Raw genomic sequence first — 10,605 nt, forward strand, 5'->3', positions numbered from 1 at the left:
CGGCCGCCGCTCTCCGCGTCGCCCCTCGCCGCCAGCCGCCGCCCTCCGTGCCGCCCCTCGCCGCCGGCCACTGCCTCCTTCGCCGCCCCGCCGCAACCGTGCCCTACCGCCGACGTCCTCCGGCCGCCCCGACCTTGTCGGCCCCATCTCCCTCCTCAACTCCGGTGACACCTCCGGCCGCCTTGAAGTCCATGCCCGAAGCCCCCAGATCCAGATCCAAAACGAAGGTTGACCCTGAATTTTGCCTAAGTCCTTAAATTTTAGCATTTTGGAGCCCTGTTCATCATGCCATAACTTTGTGTGTGCTGCTCTCTTTTGTGCGCATGATATATCAAAATGTTCATCATGATGTCCTCTTCATTTCACTCCATTGAGATGCTTGTTTGAGTTCATCTTGATGCCCAGATCTTTGATGCAAGAGTGCTATAAAATGTTTGCTCCTGTTACTTAGCAGATTATGTCGATTTGTCATTTTTGTCACATTTGTTGTGTGCTTCATATGGGCAGCTCTACATGTGTTTTGAACTATGCCATGCCATCTTTACAGGGGTGCTTGCCATGTATTTTTTTGATCAACGTAGTGACTAGCACAAGCTTGCAAAGTACCCTTCGTGTTATTGCTGATTTCAGGAACTTAGGATTTTGCTAAGTCTTGTGCCTGTTGTTATTTTTATGCCATGTAAACATGATGCTACAGTAAGATCCATGCTTGTTTTGAGTTGCTTTAGTACGGATATTTTGGACATATGGTTGTGCTCTATCCATCCATGCCCTTGTTTGCATTTATGGAGTGCCCTAGCATGTCTTAATCTTGCTCTACCTTTGCTATAAAATGTTCATGGCAGATTGTTTACATGTTAATCAATTTTTCCATGGTTGTTGTACTTTATCCATGCATGCTATGAACTTGATCTTGCCATGGTTAGCTTCTTGAACATGTCTTCTTGCTGGCAGTATGCTTATTTTGTCATGCAATGCCTTGTGATGAGTTAACTGAGCTCGCAAAGATGCCTTCATAATGTTGTTTATGCCATGCCCAGTTTTCTGCTAAGTCTGAATTTGTTAATAAAACTTGCTATGTTTACATGGGTGCCATCATATTTTCTGTGCCTTTTTGGCTCATGATAAGTAAGGGACTTTTGTTCTGTGCATTTAGTAGATTCATGCCATGCCTTTGTTTGCTATGATCTGTTCCTGTAGCATGTCGTTAGCTTGCTCTAAACATTGCTTCCTGATGTTATTTCTGGCATGTTAGTATTTTCACCAAGTCTGTGAAGCTGATATCTTTTGCATTTTTTCCATGCTTGTTTGAACCTGCTCTGGTGTGATTTAGCTGTAGCTCAGTGTTCATCTTTTGTGAAGCATCTTGAGTAGATCACTGCTATGTGCTTTGTTGCTTTGTTGGAGTGCAGCAGCTTAGTTTCTTTTTGCATTCTAGATGGTATCGTGCTGTTAATCGCAGAATTGTGCCATTCTTGTTTTGCTTGCCTTTTGCAAACCGTGAATCCGATTCCGACGATCTTTATATCGATTTCGACCGAAATCATCTCATCTTTCCAGCGGCACACTTGGTTTTCCAAGTTGATGCCTTGTTCATCCTTTTCCTTCCGGAGCACGTATATGCATTGCATATCACATCCCGCATGTCATGCCATGTTTTGCATCATGTTGTTTGTGCATTGCACCATGATTGATTGTTGGCCCTTTTGCTTGTGTTCTTGCTTTGGGTAGAGCCGGTAGACGAGTGCGTGATCGAGGAACCTGTTGAGTACGCTTACGAAGATCAAGCTTTCGTCAACTCTGAGAACTTTGCAGGCAAGATGACCATACCCTCGAAATCACTTCTATCTTTGCTTGCTAGTTGTTCGTTCTATCGCTATGTCACGCTACCTACCACTTGTTATATCATGCCTCCCATATTGGCATGTCAAGCCTCTAATCCACCTTCCTAGCAAACTGTTATTTGGCTATGTTACTGCTTTGCTCAGCCCCTCTTATAGCGTTGCTAGTTGCAGGTGAAGATGAAGTTTGTTCCATGTTGGAACATGGATATTGTTGGGATATAATTATTATATCTTATTTACTTTAATGCATCTATATACTTGGTAAAGGGTGGAAGGCTCGGCCTTATGCCTGGTGTTTTGTTCCACTCTTGCCGCCCTAGTTTCCGTCATACCGGTGTTATGTTCCTTGATTTTGTGTTCCTTACGCGGTTGGGTGTTATGGGAACCCCTTGACAGTTCGCTTTGAATAAAACTCCTCCAGCAAGGCCCAACCTTGGTTTTACCATTTGCCACCTAAGCCTTTTCCCTTGGGTTCCGCGGACTCAAGGGTCATCTTTATTTTAAACCCCGGGCCAGTGCTTCTCTAAGTGTTGGTCCAACCTGAGCGATGTCCGGCGCCCCCTGGGCAACTAGGGTCTATGCAAACCTGACGTTTGGCTCATCCGGTGTGCCCTGAGAACGAGATATGTGCAGCTCCTATCGGGATTTTGAAGGAAATATGCCCTAGAGGCAATAATAAAGTTATTATTTATTTCCTTATATCATGATAAATGTTTATTATTCATGCTAGAATTGTATTTACCGGAAACACAATACATGTGTGAATACATAGACAAACATAGTGTCACTAGTATGCCTCTACTTGACTAGCTCGTTAATCAAAGATGGTTATGTTTCCTAACCATGAACAAGGAGTTGTTATTTGATTAACGGGATCACATCATTAGGTGAATGATCTGATTGACATGACCCATTCCATTAGCTTAGCATCCGATCGTTTAGTATGTTGCTATTGCTTTCTTCATGACTTATACATGTTCCTATGACTATGAGATTATGCAACTCCCGTTTGCCGGAGGAACACTTTGTGTGCTACCAAACGTCACAACGTAAATGGGTGATTATAAAGGTGCTCTATAGGTGTCTCCAAAGGTGCATGTTGGGTTGGCGTATTTCGAGATTAGGATTTGTCACTCCGATTGTCGGAGAGGTATCTCTGGGCCCTCTCGGTAATGCACATCACATAAGCCTTGCAAGCATTGCAACTAATGAGTTAGTTGCGAGATGATGTATTACAGAACGAGTAAAGATACTTGCCGGTAATGAGATTGAACTAGGTATTGAGATACCGACGATCGAATCTCGGGCAAGTAACATACCGTTGACAAAGGGAACAACGTATGTTGTTATGCGGTCTGACCGATAAAGATCTTCGTAGAATATGTAGGAGCCAATATGAGCATCCAGGTTCCGCTATTGGTTATTGACCAGAGACGTGTCTCGGTCATGTCTACATTGTTCTCGAACCCATAGGGTCCGCACGCTTAAGGTTTCGATGACAGTTATATTATGAGTTTATGAGTTTTGATGTACTGAAGTTAGTTCAGAGTCCCGGATGTGATCACGGACATGACGAGGAGTCTCGAAATGGTTGAGACATAAAAATTGATATATTGGAAGGCTATATTCGGACACCGAAAGTGTTCCGGGTGATTTCGGAGTAAACCGGAGAGCCGGAGGGTTACCGGAACCCCCCCGGGAGAAGTAATGGGCCATATGGGCCTTAGTGGAAAGAGAGAGGGGCAGCCAAAGGTGGGCCGCGCGCCTCCTCCCCCCTGGTCCGAATTGGACTAGGAGAGGGGGGGGGGGGCGGTGCCCCCCTTTCCCTCTCCCTCCCCACTTCCTTCCCCCTCCTAGTAGGAGTCCTACTCCTACTAGGAGGAGGACTCCTCCTTGGCGCGCCTATAGGGACGGCCGGCCTCCTCCCCTTGATCCTTTATATACGGGGGCAGGGGGCACCCCTAGACACACAAGTTGATCCATGTGATCATATTCTTAGCCGTGTGCGGTGCCCCCTTCCACCATAGTCCTCGATAATATTGTAGCGGTGCTTAGGCGAAGCCCTGCGATGGTAGTGCATCAAGATCGTCACCACGCCGTCGTGCTGACGGAACTCTTCCCCGACACTTTGCTGGATCGGAGTCCGGGGATCGTCATCGAGCTGAACGTGTGCTAGAACTCGGAGGTGCCATAGTTTGGGCGCTTGATCGGTCGGGCCGTGGAGACGTACGACTACATCAACCAAACGCTTCCGTTGTCGATCTACAAGGGTACGTAGATCACACTCTCCCCTCTCGTTGCTATGCATCACCATGATCTTGCGTGTGCGTAGGAATTTTTTTGAAATTACTACGAAACCCAACAGTGGCATCCGAGCCTAGGTTTTATGTGTTGATGTTATATGCACGAGTAGAACACAAGTGAGTTGTGGGCGATATAAGTCATACTGCTTACCAGCATGTCATACTTTGGTTCGGCGGTATTGCTGGACGAAGTGTCCCGAACCGACATTACGCGTACACTTACGCGAGACCGGTTCTCCCGACGTGCTTTGCACAAAGGTGGCTAGCGGGTGACAGTTTCTCCAACTTTAGTTGAACCGAGTGTGGCTAAGCCCGGTCCTTGCGAAGGTTAAAACAGCACCAACTTGACAAACTATCGTTGTGGTTTTGATGCGTAGGTAAGATTGGTTCTTGCTTAAGCCCGTAGCAGCCACGTAAAACTTGCAACAACAAAGTAGAGGACGTCTAACTTGTTTTTGGAGGGCATGTTGTGATGTGATATGGTCAAGACATGATGCTAAATTTTATTGTATGAGATGATCATGTTTTGTAACCGAGTTATCGGCAACTGGCAAGAGCCATATGGTTGTCGCTTTATTGTATGCAATGCAATCGCGCTGTAATGCTTTACTTTATCACTAAGCGGTAGCGATAGTCATGGAAGCATAAGATTGGCGAGACGACAACGATACTACGATGGAGATCAAGGTGTCACGCCGGTGACGATGGTGATCATGACGGTGCTTCGAAGATGGAGATCACAAGCACAAGATGATGATGGCCATATCATATCACTTATATTGATTGCATGTGATGTTTATCTTTTATGCATCTTATCTTGCTTTGATTGACGGTAGCATTATAAGATGATCTCTCACTAATTATCAAGAAGTGTTCTCCCTGAGTATGCACCATTGCGAAAGTTCTTCGTGCTGAGACACCACGTGATGATCGGGTGTGATAGGCTCTACGTTCAAATACAACGGGTGCAAAACAGTTGCACACGCGGAATACTCAGGTTATACTTGACGAGCCAAGCATATACAGATATGGCCTCAGAACACAGAGACCGAAAGGTCGAGCGTGAATCATATAGTAGATATGATCAACATAGTGATGTTCACCAATGAAGCTACTCCATCTCACGTGATGATCGGACATGGTTTAGTTGATGTGGATCATGTAATCACTTAGAGGATTAGAGGGATGTCTAAGTGGGAGTTCTTAAGTAATATGATTAATTGAACTTAACTTTATCATGAACTTAGTCCTGGTAGTATTTTGCAGATCAATAGCTCGCGTTGTTGCTTCCCTGTGTTTATTTTGATATGTTCCCAGAGAAAATTGTGTTGAAAGATGTTAGTAGCAATGATGCAGATTGGATCCGTTATCTGAGGTTTATCCTCATTGCTGCATAGAATAATTATGTCCTTGATGCACCGCTAGGTGACGGACCTATTGCAGGAGCAGATGCAGACGTTATGAACGTTTGGCTAGCTCAGTATGATGACTACTTGATAGTTTAGTGCACCATGCTTAATGGCTTAGAATCGGGACTTTAAAGACGTTTTGAACGTCATGGAGCATATGAGATGTTCCAGGAGTTGAAGTTAATATTTCAAGCAAATACCTGAGTTGAGAGATATGAAGTCTCCAACAAGTTCTATAGCTAAAAGATGGAGGAGAATCGCTCAACTAGTGAGCATGTGCCCAGATTGTCTGAGTACTACAATCGCTTGAATCAAATGGGAGTTAATCTTCCAGATAAGATAGTGATTGACAGAATTCTCTAGTCACCATCACCAAGTTAGTAGAACTTCGTGATGAACTATGATATGCAAGGGGTAACGGAAACGATTCCCAAGCTCTTCGTAATGCGGAAATTGACGAAGGTAGAAATCGAGAAAAACATCAAGTGTTGATGGTAGACAAGACCACTAGTTTCAAGAAAAGGGCAGAGGGAAGAAAGGGAACTTCAAGAAGAATAGCAAGCAAGTTGCTGCTCAAGTGAAGAAGCCCAAGTCTGGTCCTAAGCCTGAGACTAAGTGTTTCTACTGCAAAGGGACTGGTCACTGGAAGCGGAACTACCCCAAGTGATTGGTGGATAAGAAGGATGGCAAAGTGAACATAAGTATATTTGATATACATGTTATTGATGTGTACTTTACTAGTGTTTATAGCAACCCCTCAGTATTTGATACTAGTTCAGTTGCTAAGATTAGTAACTCGAAACGGGAGTTGCAGAATAAACAGAGACTAGTTAAGGGTGAAGTGACGATGTGTGTTGGAAGTGGTTCCAAGATTGATATGATCATCATCGCACACTCCCTATACTTTCGGGATTAGTGTTGAACCTGAATAAGTGTTATTTGGTGTTTGCGTTGAGCATGAATATGATTTGATCATGTTTATTGTAATACGGTTATTCATTTAAGTAAGAGAATAAATTGTTGTTCTGTTTACATGAATAAAACCTTATATGGCTACACACCCAATGAAAATAGTTCGTTGGATCTCGATCGTAGTGATACACATAATCATAATATTGAAACCAAAAGATGTAGAGTTGATAATGATAGTGCAACTTATTTGTGGCACTGCCGTTTAGGTCATATCGGCATAAAGCGCATGAAGAAACTCCATACTGATGGGCTTTTGGAACCACTTGATTATGAATTACTTGGTACTTGCGAACCATACCTTATGGGTAAGATGACAAAAACACCGTTCTCCGGTACTATGGAGAGAGCAACAGATTTATTAGAAATCATACATACAGATGTATGTGGTCCGATGAATGTTGAGGCTCGTGGCGGATATCGTTATTTTCTCACCTTCACAGATGACTTAAGCAGATATGGGTATATCTACTTAATGAAACACAAGTCTGAAACGTTTGAAAAGTTCAAAGAATTTCAGAGTGAAGTTGAAAATCATCGTAACAAGAAAATAAAATTCCTACGATCTGATCATGGAGGAAAATATTTGAGTTACGAGTTTGGTGTACAATTGAAACAATGTGGAATAGTTTCGCAACTCACGCCACCCGGAACACCACAGCGCAATGGTGTGTCCGAACGTCATAATCGTACTTTACTAGATATGGTACGATCTATGATGTCTCTTATTGATTTACCGCTATCGTTTTGGGGATACGCTCTAGAGACAGCCACATTCACGTTAAATAGGGCACCATCTAAATCCGTTGAGACGACGCCTTATGAACTGTGGTTTGGCAAGAAACCAAAGTTGCCATTTCTGAAAGTTTGGGGCTGCGATGCTTATGTGAAAAAGCTTCAACCTGATAAGCTCGAACCCAAATCAGAAAAATGTGTCTTCATAGGATATCCAAAGCAAACTATTGGATACACCTTCTATCACAGATCCGAAGGCAAGACTTTTGTTGCTAAATTCGGTAACTTTCTGGAGAAGGAGTTTCTCTCGAAAGAAGTGAGTGGGAGGAAAGTAGAACTTGACGAGGTAACTGTACCTACTCCCTTATTGGAAAATAGTACATCACAGAAATTTGTTCTGTGACACCTACACCAATTAGTAAGGAAGCTAATGATGATGATCATGTAACTTCAGATCAAGTCACTACCGAATCTCGTAGGTAAACCAGAGTGAGATCCGCACCGGAGTGGTACGGTAATCCAGTTCTGGAGGTCATGTTACTTGACCATGATGAGCCTACGAACTATGAGGAAGCGATGATGAGCCCAGATTCCGCGAAATGGTTTGAGGCTATGAAATCTGAGATATGATCCATGTATGAGAACAAAGTATGGACTTTGATGGATTTGCCCGATGATCGGCAAGCCATAGAAAATAAATGGACCTTCAAGAGGAAGACGGACGCTGATAGTAGTGTTACTGTCTACAAAGCTCGACTTGTCGCAAAAGGTTTTCGGCAAGTTCAAGGGATTGACTACGATGAGACCTTCTCACCCGTAGTGATGCTTAAGTCTGTCCGAATCATGTTAGCAATTGTCGCATTTTATGATTATGAAATTTGGCAGATGGATAAACAAAACTACATTCCTTAATGGATTTAAAGAAGAGTTGTATATGATGCAACCAGAAGGTTTTGTCAATCCTAAAGGTGCTAAACAAAATATGCAAGCTCCAGCGATCCATCTATGGACTGGTGCAAGCATCTCGGAGTTGGAATATACGCTTTGATAAGTTGATCAAAGCATATAGTTTTATACAGACTTGCAGTGAAGCCTGTATTTACAAGAAAGTGAGTGGGAGCACTACAACATTTTTGATAAGTATATGTGAATGACATATTGTTGATCGGAAATAATGTAGAATTATTTTGCAAAGCATAAAGGAGTGTTTTTAAAGAAGTTTTTCAAAGAAAGACCTCGGTGAAGCTGCTTACATATTAAGCATCAAAATCTATAGAGATAGATCAAGACGCTTGATAAGTTTTTTTTCAATGAGTACATACCTTGACAATATTTTGAAGTAGTTCAAAAATGGAATAGTCAAAGAAAGAGTTCTTGGCTGTGTTACAAGGTATGAAATTGAGTAAGACTCAAAGCCCGACCACGGCAGAAGATAGAAAGAGAATGAAAGTCATCCCCTATGCCTCAGCCATAGGTTCTATAAAGTATGCCATGATGTGTACCAGATCTATTGTATACCCTACACTGTGTTAAGCAAGGGAGTACAATAGTGATCTAAGAGTAGATCACTGGACATTGGTCAAAATTATCCTTAGTGGAATAAGGAAATATTTCTCGATTACGGAGGTGACAAAAGGTTCGTCGTAAAAAGTTACGTCGATGCAAGTTTTGACATAGATCTGGATGACTCTAAGTCTCGATCTAGATACATATTGAAAGTGGGAGCAATTAGCTAGAGTAGCTCCGTGCAGAGCATTGTAGACATAGAATTCGCAAAATACTTACAGATCTGTATGTGACAGACCCGTTGACTAAAATTATCTCACAAGCAAAAACATGATCACACCTTAGTACTCTTTGGGTGTTAATCACATAAATGATGTGAACTAGATTATTGACTCTAGTAAACCCTTTGGGTATAGGTCACATGACGATGTGAGCTATGGGTGTTAATCACATGGTGATGTGAACTCTTAGTGTTGAATCACATGGCGATGTGAACTAGATCATTGACTCTAGTGCAAGTGGGAGACTGAAGAAAATATGCCCTAGAGGCAATAATAAAGTTATTATTTATTTCCTTATATCATGGTAAATGTTTATTATTCATGCTAGAATTGTATTAACCGGAAACATAATACATGTGTGAATACATAGACAAACAGAGTGTCACTAGTATGCCTCTACTTGACTAGCTCGTTAATCAAAGATGGTTATGTTTCCTAACCATGAACAAAGAGTTGCTATTTGATTAACGGGATCACATCATTAGGTGAATGATCTGATTGACATGACCCATTCCATTAGCTTAGCACCCGATCGTTTAGTATGTTGCTATTGCTTTCTTCATGACTTATACATGTTCCTATGACTATGAGATTATGCAACTCCCGTTTGCCGGAGGAACACTTTGTGTGCTACCAAATGTCACAACGTAAATGGGTGATTATAAAGGTGCTCTATAGGTGTCTCCAAAGGTGCATGTTGGGTTGGCGTATTTCGAGATTAGGATTTGTCACTCCGATTGTCGGAGAGGTATCTCTGGGCCCTCTCGGTAATGCACATCACATAAGCCTTGCAAGCATTGCAACTAATGAGTTAGTTGTGAGATGATGTATTACAGAACGAGTAAAGAGACTTGCCGGTAACAAGATTGAACTAGGTATTGAGATACCGATGATCGAATCTCGGGCAAGTAACATACCGATGACAAAGGGAACAACGTATGTTGTTATGCGGTCTGACCGATAAAGATCTTCGTAGAATATGTAGGAGCCAATATGAGCATCTAGGTTCCGCTATTGGTTATTGACCAGAGACGTGTCTCGGTCATGTCTACATTGTTCTCGAACCCATAGGGTCCGCACGCTTAAGGTTTCGATGACAGTTATATTATGAGTTTATGAGTTTTGATGTACCGAAGTTAGTTTGGAGTCCCGGATGTGAACACGGACATGACGAGGAGTCTCGAAATGGTCGAGACATAAAGATTGATATATTGGACGGCTATATTCGGACACCGGAAGTGTTCCGGGTGATTTCGGAGAAAACCGGAGAGCCGGAGGGTTACCGGAACCCCCCGGGAGAAGTAATGGGCCATATGGGCCTTAGTGGAAAGAGAGAGGGGCAGCCAAAGGTGGGCCGCGTGCCTCCTCCCCCTTGGTCCGAATTGGACTAGGAGAGGGGGGGGGGGGCGGCGCCCCCCTTTCCCTCTCCCTCCCCACTTCCGTCCCCCTCCTAGTAGGAGTCCTACTCCTACTAGGAGGAGGACTCCTCCTTGGCGCGCCTATAGGGCCGGCCGGCCTCCTCCCCTTGCTCCTTTATATACGGGGGTAGGGGGCACCC

Source organism: Triticum dicoccoides, chromosome 5A (assembly GCF_002162155.2).
Source record: "Triticum dicoccoides isolate Atlit2015 ecotype Zavitan chromosome 5A, WEW_v2.0, whole genome shotgun sequence".
Taxonomy (NCBI): Eukaryota; Viridiplantae; Streptophyta; class Magnoliopsida; order Poales; family Poaceae; genus Triticum; species Triticum dicoccoides.